Source organism: Eumetopias jubatus, unplaced genomic scaffold (genome assembly GCF_037043125.1).
Source record: "Eumetopias jubatus isolate StellerSeaLion01/CBP00866 unplaced genomic scaffold, mEumJub1_p1.0 scaffold_2, whole genome shotgun sequence".
Lineage (NCBI taxonomy): Eukaryota > Metazoa > Chordata > Mammalia > Carnivora > Otariidae > Eumetopias > Eumetopias jubatus.
In genome coordinates, this window is record NW_028274808.1 from 26,807,647 (window position 1) to 26,820,674 (window position 13,028).

The following is a 13,028-nucleotide window of genomic DNA, read 5'->3' on the forward strand; positions in this document are numbered from 1 at the left end:
GTGCAGAGAAAATGCCTTGGAAAGGAAAAGAACTTCGGGTTGGTTTCTTAAGAGAAATAAAACCCGGCTGGGAGCGGACATTTGAGCAGAGCAAGGTAAGACTGGCAAACTTGAGGCCTCCCGTGGTGAGGCTGAGTCTCCACAAAGGTCTAGGTTTCCCGCTAACCGCCTTGTTGCTCTCAGTTAAGTCAGTCTGACACTTGCATATTTTCTTTGACCCTCCTTCCATCCTCACCCATTCCTGGAGAGAAAAGGCTATTATTCTGGCTTCTAGTTTGTATTTTATTAACTACCTGAGAAGATGTGTTGTTCGTTCATCTTTTCATGTGTAGAATGGTACCAACACCCTCATCCTAGTGTGGTTGTTACGAGGATTACATGAGGCTCCACACAGTGCTGGCCCATTGGGGGAATCTAATGATAGCTGGGCTCCTGCCCTCCTACCAGAGAACCTTTGACTAATTCCTAATAGGTTATTCCTTCACTGGCTATTTATTGAGCATGTACTGTGTGCCAAGCACTGCTCTGAGTACTATAGAGGTAGCTGTGATTAAGATGAAGTTTCTACCCTTGCACGGTTGGCATTTTAGCAAAAAGAAAGAGGCAAGGACCTGAGAAGCAAATAAATAGCATAAGCTTAGATTGTCAATGAAGATAATCAAGTAGGGCGAAGGGGTTGAGAGTCACAGAAGGGCTCTCCGGCATGATGAAATTTGCACTAAGATTCATGATTTCTAGTGCAGAAAGAATTCCCTCGTGTTTCAGCATTGTGATTTACTATACCCATTATCACATTCAAATAAAACTTTGATTAAAACAGAAGCATGGAGAATGAGTATTTTAATTAACTGACTTCTCTAGTCCAAAGAATGTTAATTCTCAAGTACTTCTTATTGCATTGTTGTGTGAGAATGTTTATAAATACTAATGTGTTTAGTTCATGTTCCTGATGGAGCAACTATGGTAGAAAGAAAGGCTCATGAACTAAAAGCATGTTGTAAGATCTGAAGTTCATTACTTGGATCCTACTTTAGTGCTTCCGATATTGATGTTGTTAAAAAGAAAGTTTGGGCCAAATTGGATACTGATTCCAGTTATAACCTAGAAGTTCTTTTTAAAAAAAAAATCAGTGTTACTTACCTTTTAATCTAATAAGCAAGTCGTAGGGGAAATTATGAAATACCTTGTTCTCCTGGTCCTCTATTTTTGAGTTCTTCATCTTTCTCTTCACCTTCTTCTTTTTCTTTTTAAAAAGATTTATTTATTTATTTATTTATTTATTTATTTATTTATTTGAGAGAGAGACAGAGAGAGTGCATGCACTTGTGTGCAAGTGGGGGAAGGGGCAGAGAGAGAATCTCCAGCAGACTCCCTTCTGACCATGGAGCCCTATGTGGAACCTGATCCCATGACCCTGAGATCATGCCCTGAGCCAAAATCAAGAGTCAGATGCTTAAATGACTGAGCTACCCAGGCGCTCCATTTTTCTTGGTCTTCTTGATTCATCTCCTCAAGCATCCAGTGAGTTTATATTTTGTTTTGGTTATCATATCCATGGTCAAAGAGGCATCCGTGCATCGGTTGGAAGAAGTGATTGACACTAGCTATTGTATTAGTTTCCTCTTGTTGCTATAATGAATAGCCACAAATGTAGTGGCTTAAAATAGTGTGAATGTATGCTCTTATAGTTCTGGAAGTCGGAAGTCTGACATGGGTTGTATTTGGTTAAAGTCAAGGGCGCTGGCCAGGCTGTGTGCCTTTGGAGGCTCTGGGGTAGGGGGGGACTTGTTTTCCTTGCCTTGTCCAGGTTCTGAAGGCTGCCTGCATTCTCTGGCCCATGACCACGCCCTCCAATTTCCCAGCTAGCAGCATAGTACCCATAAATCTCTGACCACAACCCCTGCTTTCATGGTGCCATCTCCTCCTGTGTTTCTGACCCCAACTCTTGCCTCTCTTGCCTCCCACCTCTAGCAACCTGCGTTATTACATTGGGTTACTTGACTAATCCACTATCACCATCTCATCTCAACAGCCTTCATTGAATTTTTGCTCCCTTTCCATGTGAGGTACCCTTGTCACAGGTCCCATTAACATGTGGACATCTGTAGTGGTGTAAGTGGTGGTGGGGGCATTATCTATTTACTACAGTTGTTATCCATCCAGGAGAGATTCGTTAACAGACGACAGAGCCAGGATTCATATTCCCATCCATTCGTGCTAAGTCAGTTTTTAAAACCAGTATATTAGAGTTTCCCATAAGTGGTCAAAGTGATCAATGTAGTGATTAAGCCTCCAGAACTGAACCCTTATCAGATCATGTTCCAGACCATAGGTTCTGATTTGGCATTGGAAATCTTCGTGTCTGGATCCAAGATGCATTTCCATATCAGGCTGATCAGAGGGCCCAGGTATAACTTTTAAGCTCGGTAGACCCTGAAGTCCCCAGGGGCCACAGAGCGTTAAACCCAGGACCGGGCAGAGGGAAGGTGTTTCTGGGGTGGCCATAGGGCTCTCTGCCTAGTTTGACACAGGGAACCAGAGGTTAAACTTAGGTTTTTGATCTTAGGTCTTTGATCCTTTAGATCCTTGGAGCACGAGAGAGGCCCCTGCTTTGCATAGAATGGTGACCACATCGATACCAGGGAACCCTGTGTGGCAGTTGGCTTGCCAAAAACATTGAGCCAAGACAAAGCAGACTTTCAGTTCCCGGGGAACCTGGATTTTCTCTCTGTCTAGGGCCAGTGTAGGCCAGTCTGTCAGCTCTGCATCCACAGGCAAAATACGTGGAAAAAGGAGCCACAGGCCACACTGGCATGTTTTATGTCTGTGTAGGTGAACTGACCTTATTTTAGGGGTGAAAAAAATACCTCTATGTCCACTTTTAGATAAGAATGACTCTGTGGTTACTTATTCAGGCCAAAGTCTCTCCTCTCTTTTTCTTATATAATCAAGTCAAATATAGTTTAATCCTGAACCTAGGGAAGAGGGAGTAAGTTGGAAAACTCTTTGGCCAGCTCTCAACTTGGGGAAGAACTTAAAAAAAAACAAAAACAAAAAACAATTCCAGTCTTTTCATTCATACAGGAATCTCAAGCTTCCTATTTGAATTGTAGCTTTTCATAGATTATATGTGTCAGTTCTTTGAAAACATCTACTTCTTGTCTCCCACCTCCAACGTATTCATTCATAGATTTATTTTTTTCTAATTGATTAACTGATCCCTGTATGTTTATAATGACTTGAGGTTGTAAAGCACAGTTTCTGGTCTTATTTGGCTTATGCTTTGGAAGGGGAGACCCAAGTGACTTTCTAGAACTCTGGACTCCTGAAGTGGGACTCTGATGTTTCTTCCACGAAGGAAAACCCTGTGGAAGAGGTTGGTATCTGGGAGACAGTAGACACTCAAACGTTTATTGGCTGAAGAATAAGAGCATTGTTTGGGCCCCAGTATAGCCCACTGAGACGTGAGCCCAGCCGGCTCTCCTGGTGATAAAGTTTGCAGTGGTGTGGGGTAGAGGAGAGAACAGCTCCTGGAAGTTAGAGGCCTGGATTCAAGATCTGTTTCTGTATCTCATGACACCCTCTGGACCTCGGCTTCCTGCCCGTGAGACAAGAGACTCAGATGATGAGCCAGGTTTTTCACAGTCATTGGTGGAGTCACAGACTAACTCAGAACTTAATCATCCAGCACTGGTGGAAGACAAGCACATCTAATCTAGAAAATGCTGTGATTGATTGGTTAGTACAACCTATGCCTTACACAGAGAACAATTTAAAGAGAATTAGAATACAATGTGTGTGGCATTTAGAACTAAAAAGAATGTAAGCACATTTTCTCTTGAATCATTTTTTTTTTTCATTTTCTCTTGAATCATGAAGCATTTCAGGGCCTGATAGCTGCTTCTGTCCATTTATGAAAGACCCAGCATCAAGCGGTTCTGTTTAGGTAAGCCTTTTCCTTCCACTCATTATGGAATCTAGACCTTAAGAGAATCTCCGTTATCATCCAAGCCTTAGTGAAGGAAAAACCAAAGTAGCATTTCCAAGTTGGCACAGCTAATAAATGGAGAACCAGGAAGAAAACTCAATGCTCCCTATTCTCAGGCCCTTCTGTACCTTCCTGTCATTCCTAACCTTTGTTATGCTTTGCCCTGGCCCTGGCCCTGGCACTGTTCTGGATGCTGAAGACAGAGCAGTGAGCAAGAGCCAGGGAGTTCTCATGTTGCTGAGGAAGACAGAGCACAAATGAACAAGATCATTCCAGGTGGGTATAGGTGTTATGAAGAAAGCAGATGACAAGAATGTAGTAAAACAAAGAACCAGGTAGGAATGGGTAGTTTAGACTTGATGTTGAAGAAGGCCTCTCGCTGAATAGATGCTGTTCACTGTTCGCTGATAGTTTCGTAGACTTACTCAGAACCCACTTAGGAAACACTGCCATCCAACACTGGTGGGAACTGTGTTGGTTCTAACCTGTAGAATGTTGTGATTTTTCCAGATACCATCTGAGTTGAGGCCTGCATGATAAGAAGGTACCAACCATGTGGTTATTTGGGGAAGAGTCTTCCATGCAGAGGGGATAGCAAGTGCAGGGGCCCAGAGGTGAGAACAATGAAGGGACAGAGTCTGGTGTGATGGCAGTTTGGGGACCAAGATGGAGACCGTCATGTGATGAGGTCAGAAAGGCTGGCAGAGTCCAGAGCTCAGAGCTCTGCAAGCTATGGTATATGGTAAGGAGTTTGGGTTTTATTCCATTATGTGATCAGGAGACTTTGGAAGGCATTAAACAGGGTGGTCACAGGATCTGATGTATGTGTTTAAAGGCTTGCTCTGGCTGTTGTGTGGAGCGTGGATGGGAAGGGGCAACATGGAACTGGGAGACCAGCTGGTGAGGGCAGCATGGACCAGGGAGGCAGAAAAGGAGATGCAGATACATGAAGGCTTTAGGGTGTTTATTGGAAGTAGTGCCAATAGGGACCTGCTGATGGGACGTGAAGGAAAAGAGAATTCAAGGAAGGCAGCACCTGTAGAAACTGGGGGATAAACTATAGTGGGGAGTGACAAGTTGGGTAGCTATGGTAACTTTAGGTGGCTTGATAGACATATATTTCTTTAAACATTCTCTCATTTTGTCTAACTTTTGCCCCTATTTGTCAGAATTAAAGGAATTTTCTATGTCATGCTCTAGAAACTCCACTCAAGTTCCTGCCTGTGATTCTTGGACAAGTATCGGTTGTTCTTTAATGGCAGCAGTGACGCAGTAGACTCAGGAAGATGTCCTCATTTCCCGCTGTGAGATGCCCCTCCTGGTCTCTGGTTGTGCCCAGCTCTTCCTTCCCTGTATAGCCCACCATATGGCATCCACATTGCAGGTGGAAGAGGCAGCAGGACCAGGTAGGCCAAGGAGCCCCACAGGCAGAGAGACAACTGGGTCACAGACCCCAGCATGGGACCCTAAGGGGCCAGGATTGGGTGGTTAGCATTTGGCCTTCTTTCTATTTATGTTGAGATAAACAGTGGGTAATCAAAGAAAAGAGACTGTATGAGATGAGATGTTTTGTCTGGGGAAATTTGAAGTGAGGGGAGAAAGCCAGCATCCAACTGCCTGTTGGGAGAGAGGGGAGGGGATCAGGAGTCCTTGTTCATTCAATGGGAAGAACCCAGAGGAGGGCTTTTTTGTTTTATTTTATTTATTTATTTATTTATTTATTTATTTATTTATTTATTTATTTGGGAGAGAGATAGAGCACAAGCGGGGGTGAAGGGGTGAGGGGCAGAGGGAGAGGGAGAAGCAGACTCCCTGCTGAACAGGGAGCCAGATGTGGGGCTCAATCCTACGACCCTGGGATCATGACCTGAGCCGAAAGCAGACGCTTAACCTACTGAGCCACCCAGGCTCCCCCAGAGGAAGGTCTTGAAGAACCAAAGAGATGAGTTCATTGCCTCAGGGACCAGCCATCTGGAGAACTTGAGTTGACGGAAGATACAGGTTAGGACTATGAAAAGATGCGGGCTTCCCAGAGAAGGAGGTAGTAGAGACTGGGGCCAGGTGGAGGGTAGATTTCAAGGAGTAAATGAAGCCCAGCCTAGCTTTGCTCATTCGTAGTTTTTCCAGTGCAAACTAGGTCAGAAAGGTTGGCGGAGTCTTTAGAGTAGTCTCTAAAGGCAACTGATCTGGAAGTTCAAGACCATATATATGGTTTTTCCTTAAGGATCCTTATATCACTGATATTGCTAGTATCCTCACATAGCTGGAATTTAGTGCCTACTCGCTAATTTCGATTGGTGAAAGGGTAAAGAGCGTGGGCAGTGGGGTGAGACAGCCTGGGTTGAATCCTGACCCTGCTGTCTACAGGCTGTGAACCTGGACATGTTACTTAAATCCTCTGTGTCTCACTTACCTCATCTTTAAAATGGGGCAATGATAGTCCTTGCCACATAGGTGATTGTGAGGATAAAAGGAGTTAATACATGTTAAGCCCTTGAACTAATTTCTGGCACATCTGAAGCTCATTAAAATACCATTTCCTATAGGAGAAAGAACCGAGGAGAAAATGGGGCAATACATTGTAGCTTCTTTTTTTTTTTTTTAAAGATTTTATTTATTTATTTGAGAGAGAGAGAGCGAGAGAGAGTGTGAGCACATGAGCAGGAGGGGGCAGAGGGAGAGGGAGAAGCAGACTACCCGCTGAGCAGGGAGCCCAGTGTGAGACTGGATCCCAGGACCCTGGGATCATGACCTGAGCCGAAGGCAGGCGCTTAACCAACTGAGCCACCCAGGCGCCCTACATTGTAGCTTCTTAGCCCCCCAACTCCTTGTGAGATTGAGGAAGAGGCCAAAGTGAACATAGGTGACTTTCATCATGTCATCCAGACATTCTGGCATGAATGATCTCCTGCCCAAAGCTGAGGAGCCACAGATTCATCTCTTTGCTACATTGGAGGAAGAGGGGGGTGGCTACGTGAAATATCTAAAAACAGCAACACCATGTCCAAATGAGCCTCCCAAAAGCATTGCTAAGTAATTCACCATGCCTGAGACATAGGCAGATGGTGCGATCCCTCAAAACGCCGCTGTGGAGTATCTGGAGGCTTTATGGATTAATAGCATTAGAAAAATGCTATTAGAAAAATCCTGCATTAGAAACATCCAGTGCCTGACCTTTACCACAACCCCCTTAAGTTTATGCCATTCTTCTCCTGAGGAAACAAACTTAAAAATATATTTTTAAATGTAATAAGCAGAATTATCTGCTTATCAGAATTTCTGATTAGCAAGTGTTGGAAGGAAAGAGCTTGCGGCTGCTCTTTCTAGGGCTAGATACGTGCCAACCCCAAGCTACGGAAATTGCGCCAGCAACACGGTCCAGTTGAATTACTTTGTCCTCACTCAGCCAAGTAATTGATACCTGATTATTTTCACCCGGTGGGTGTTGATGGAGAGGGAATGATCTCTCCTCAGGCTGGACCAGCATCATGAGCAGTTTCTAGAAGGTGGCTTAAGGAACAAAAAAGAACGTACAGGGTAGGCTCACTGGGAGAACGTGTTCCCCAGATGAACCCGCCTGAGAAAACAAAACAGGGCAGACATCCCCACTAGTTCAGAGAAGGGACTGTCCCTGGTCAGTCTTCTGACTGGGAGTTTGTACCCCCAAATAAGCCCCTTTGACTTAGCGAAACTCTCCAGTTCTAGATCCAGAACCCAGTGAAGCAACTTTCCACTTGGCGAAAAGAAACGAAGTGATGATTTTTTTTCCCCTCCTGTTAGCAGAAGTAATGATGTTAACAATGACGTTGCTTAAAAAGCCTATCTTTAATGATTGAGTGAGTGTTTCATTTCATTCTGTTCCATGACCTTGATAGTTAAATAGTTATTTAATGAAGGATTTGTAAGTGCCGTTACTTCACATTCAAGAGGCTTGAGGGAAAGTATCCTTCAGATGTCCATCTCCAGCGTGAAGTGGGGATAATCTCTGAGCAGCCCTTTGGATTATTAGGAAGTCTAATCACAGTCCAGGGACATGGGATTCCAGCGCTAACCTGAACAAAGCAGTGGATTATGCAGCTAATTATCATCTCACATACAAATAAATTCAAGCCGTTCAAATCAGCTTCTGTTCAAAACTGCTGTTTGTTTAACCTAAATAATGCCATAAGACTTATTGATTTCAGCATCCTATTTGCTGGAAAAGCCTTCATAGAAATAAAGCCCCAAGTGTCAAGTAGATGCGGAGACTGAGAAACATCAAAGAAACACCTTGCCATATTAGGTATTTTCTTAGAGCCGTCAGATGGACAGCTGACAACAGCTGGGCTCTGTCTTGTTTGATGACAATTCAGCAGGCAGAACACTGAGACACATGCCATCCCAGCGAACTGTCTTCTCCCCAAGAATAAATAGCACCATATATTGGTCAATAGAACCTATGCTGTTAGGATGAAAAACACACTTGTAGTTTTTTAGAGTCGAAAGGTGATGACCTTTTGGTCCAACCCAAAGAGGTTAAGACCCTGTATACCTTAGATCACACACTTGGTTATGGGCAGTCCCAGAACACGAAACCAAGTTTTCTGGACTGTGGATTTGGAGCTCTTTCTATTTTACCAAGCTGCTTCCTGGGAAACACACTGGAATCTCTTGAGTTTAAAAAAAAAAAAAAAATCAACAGAAACATTCAACTTGTGAGACATCTGGGTGGCTCAGTGTGTTAAGCATCTGCCTTCGGCTCAAGTCATGATCCCAGGGTCCTGGGATCGAGTCCCGATTCAGGCTTCTTGCTCAGCAGGGAGCCTGCTTCTCCCTCTGCCTGCTGCTTCCCCTGCTTGTGCTCTCTCTCTCTCTGACAAATAAATAAAATCTTAAAAAAAAATATTCAACTTGCTTTACACTTGAGATAGGTATCAAGGAAGAAAAGCCTCTACCTCTCAGGACATCACCCCAGATTCCAGGATGGAGCCGCCATTTCACAGTGGAGTGAGGGGGCAGGCAGCCATTTTGGCAAGTGTGGAAGACAAGCTGCCAATGTCTCTAGAAAGTCCTGGTGATCATGAGAGTTTCGGGAAGTACTACTGGCTGATGACCCACAGATGGCAGGAACTGAGTGACAATGTGGAAACCATTCCTTTGGTAAAGGATAAGATAGGGACGATACATTCTCTTCACAAGGGGAAATCCATAGAAAAGTGAACTCTTTGAGTGTGTTTAACTACATAACAAACACTGACTATTTACTCTGTGGAATGCATTGCATCTTTTCATGAAAAGTATTATAATAGGAGGTGTGCATGGCTAGAAGTAGGGATTGGAGAATAGGGGTTGTGTTTAGTATAAAATTCACTTTCCTTAGGGTTCTAGATCAGGTGCAACACTGGACTCCAAATGGAAATAGGGGTATGATCCCTCATCTCAGATCTAACTAGGAGACAAGGGTCACTTTCCTTTCCTTTATGTTTTCAATTATATTATAAGTCATTGAAAAGGAGGAGGAACATGTCATCTACTGTTTAGAATTTCTAGCAACTTGTGGAAAAATTCTGGGTGCTGTATATACTAGACACAGAATAAATATTTATTGAGAAATCATAGTGAATTGGTGAAAGAATGATTAGTGATATCTCACTTATTTTGACCCTTAGGGGAATTGTGTTGGGTGGGTGATTTTTCCGGTTAACTAAGACTTCCTTCCTATGAATTTCTGGGTAACTAAAACTTCCTTCTATAAATGTGAAATAGTGTTTTAACCATGGTATGTGGAAATATTTTTAGTGCATCAGTCAGGTTTCTTTCTTCTTAAATATGTTTTGCTAAACATAATTTTAACTTTTCTGGGAAGTAGTATTGATTATTTTGCTGTGTACAACCGTGATTTGGGGGCTCTCAAAGTGTGAGCTGTTTGCACCCCCCTCCCACCCCAACCACTAGATAGTGATTTTTTTTTTACTCGGTGCTTCTTCTCTCTCCTTCTTTACCTTACTAATCATCGTGACTGTGTGCCTACCATGAGCCAGACATGATTTAGTTACCTGGAAACAATAGTGAACAAGACAGGTTGCTCTCCTTTCAGAGCTTCCAATCTAATCTGAGATCCAAACAGACCAAGAAAATAATTAGAGTCCAAGGCAAATTCTACGAAGATAACTGCTAAGATAGAGAATGTTAGAGAAGTGGGTATTGCCGCAGTGGGGTGAGTCATAAAGGCCTTGCTGCGGAGGTGACCCTAGGTTGTATCCTGGAGAAGGAAAGTCAACCATGGGGAGAATGCCTCTCTCCTTGTAGCAACCCCTTCCACCCACCTTCCCCTCTCTCTGGTTGCTAAAGTCTGCCGGCAGATACCAGAGACACGTGTTTGTTAAATCATTAACCGCATGTTCACAGAAAACAGAGATGTTGCTCTTAAGGAAATTTCAGTTCTTTCTTAGGTGAAAATATATAATTTTTAGGACAGCTATTTTATTCACTCTTGATTTCACTTTGGAAAGATATGCAAAGTACTGAGCACCGGGAGGAATAAAAAATGAATAATACATGGTCCCCTCTACCTTAGGAATTGTATTAAAGAAAGCTAGCCTATGTGGCAATAACAAGGAATCCCCAAATCTCAGTGGCTTGGTGTGGTTGTGGCTTATTTCTCACTCACACAATTTCCAGTGCAGGTAGCCAGCTCTCTCGGAGGTAATCACTTAGGGATCCAGGCTCAATCTGGATCCCTAATCTCAATTCTGGCCTCAATCCGCAGAAGTTGAAAAGAGGACTGGAGGCTCATCAAATATTTCTAAAGACTAGCTTTTAAAGACCATCCCAGAAGATGCTTACATCATTTCTACCCCAGTCCATCAGTCAGAACCCAAACACATGCCTCAAACTAACTGCGAGGAGGATGGGGAAAATGAGGTCTTCCTGTGTGCCCAGAAAGAAGAAATGGGGTTGATGAAGATATAGCTGGTCTCCCTTCTAGGAATTTAGTGGCCCAGAAAGATCAGAAGACACTGAAGTATCTTTATTAGGGGGCGGCTGTCAAAAGCATTAAACAGAAGTGGAAACAAAGATGGGAGCCCATATGGATGAGATTGATTCATTCTGATTAATCAACACAGGATAAGGGAAGTCGGTTAGAGGAACTGAGTTTGGTTAGGGTCTTAAACGATGACTAGGTATTGAAATGGTAGAAGTAAAGGAGTGAAGTGAGACAAAGGCACAAGAATGTGAAAGTTCACACCTTCCAGAAATACTGAGGGATCTGGTAAGACTAGAGGAAACCGGAGTGGAGAGGAAAGAGGGTCAGATTCCCAAGGGTGTTAGATGTTTCGTTAAATAGTTTGAATTTTATTCTGTAGGCAGTAGGACGCCATGAAACCTTTTTGAATAAGTAGTAACATCATCAGATTTATATATTTAAAAGAGATGTTTTCTTTTCCATGTATTTGATTGTTGGCTGAGGTCAGTGGAAAGCAAAATGACTTGATAATAGACTCTCAGTTTCTTCAAGAGAAGGGCGCCTGGGTGGCTCAGTTGGTTAAGCGTCAGACTCTTGATTTGGCTCAGGTCATGACCTTGGTGTCCTGAGATCAAGTCCGTGCTCGGCCCAGAGTCCGTTTGAGGATTTCTCTCTCTCCCTCTCTGCTCCTCTCCCACCCCCGCTCTCTCTCTCTCTCTCCATCTGTCTCTAAAATAAATAAATAAATCTTAAAAAAAAAAGTTAAATGTCACGTAGGGAGAGTCAAATGTCCCTATATGACCTACTTTACTGAGCTGAGAAAACCTCCTGCAAATGGCACAGTGATAAGCAACGAGAGTTGCAGGCTGCATCATTTGTCAGCATGGTGGAAAACTCCATCCAAATGCTTTTGAGAGAACCAGAGCAATTGCCAACTCTATGGTGTAACTCGGAATATGAAAATTAGATTTCAGGGAGTTACTGCAACTCTCTGTGTATGTTGTCATCAGCACCTTTGGGTTCCAGCTGAGGACAACCCATAGCTTAATCTTTAAGCTAAATATCCATTTCTTCATAGATTCTCAGTCCTATTGCTGCTTTGTAATATTGATAGCTAACTGCATTTCTCTATTACAGCACTTTCCAAACACATGGAAAGTTAGCTGAAGTCCTAACCTAGATTAAGTTTCTTTAGTTTCTTTGCATCACCTCAACAAAGGTCTAGCTCCAGCCCTTTTCAGTCCCATATCCCCAGTCTAGAGAACAATAGAAAATTCAGAAACATGAAAACCTTGATTTTTGTGTGATCTGTCTTTGGAGAAGTTTAGCACACTTGAGTAGAAGTTGCTGTTGGTTCTCCATCCAATGGCCAGTCTTTCCTTACTTCCTGCTCTCAGAGGCCTGGTTCTGTCCAGATGGCCACTTTTTCCTAACCTGACTCAGGAGTAAACCCAAACTAGGCTAATCTAATCACAACACCTCCGAACCCCTTCTTAGTGATGGGTTTAAGGTTGACCAGTTCTGCCCAAAGAGGTGTAAGTGCAGGCCTGCAAGGAAACTTGTTGGAGATGTTACCTCGATTGTTTTCCTTCAGTTTTATTGAGATATAATTGACTTTCAGTGCTACATAAGTTTAAATGAACGGCATAATGACTTGACTTACATATATTTCAAAAAAATTACAGTAAGTTTAGATAACATCCATCATCTCATACAGACACAAAAAAAATGCCTTTTCCCCCTTGTGATGAGCACTTTTAGGGTCTACTCTCTTAAGAACTTTCAAATGCATCATACAGCAGTGTGAACTATAGTTGTCACATTGTACATGACATCTCCAGTACTTATTTTTCTTATTTATCTTATATCTGGAAGTTTGTACCTTGACCACCTCTATCCAGTTCCCCCAATCCATGCCTCTGGTCACCACAGATCTGATCTCTTTTTCTACGAGTTTGGGTTTTTTTTTTTTAAGATTTTATTTATTTATTTGACAGAGAGAGAGAGAGAGAGAGCACAAGCAGGGGGAGCTGCAGGCAGAAGGAGAGGGAGAAGCAGGCTCCCCAAGTAGCAGGGAGCCCGATGCGGGGCTTG

The 13,028-nt window shown here is 43.1% G+C and overlaps 1 long non-coding RNA gene across 1 annotated transcript in view; it reads left to right on the top strand.

Moving 5' to 3' along the window:
- Nucleotides 1–13,028, top strand: part of LOC148164809 (uncharacterized) — a 44,177-nt gene that overhangs the window by 17,514 nt on the left and 13,635 nt on the right. The window lies entirely within an intron of this gene.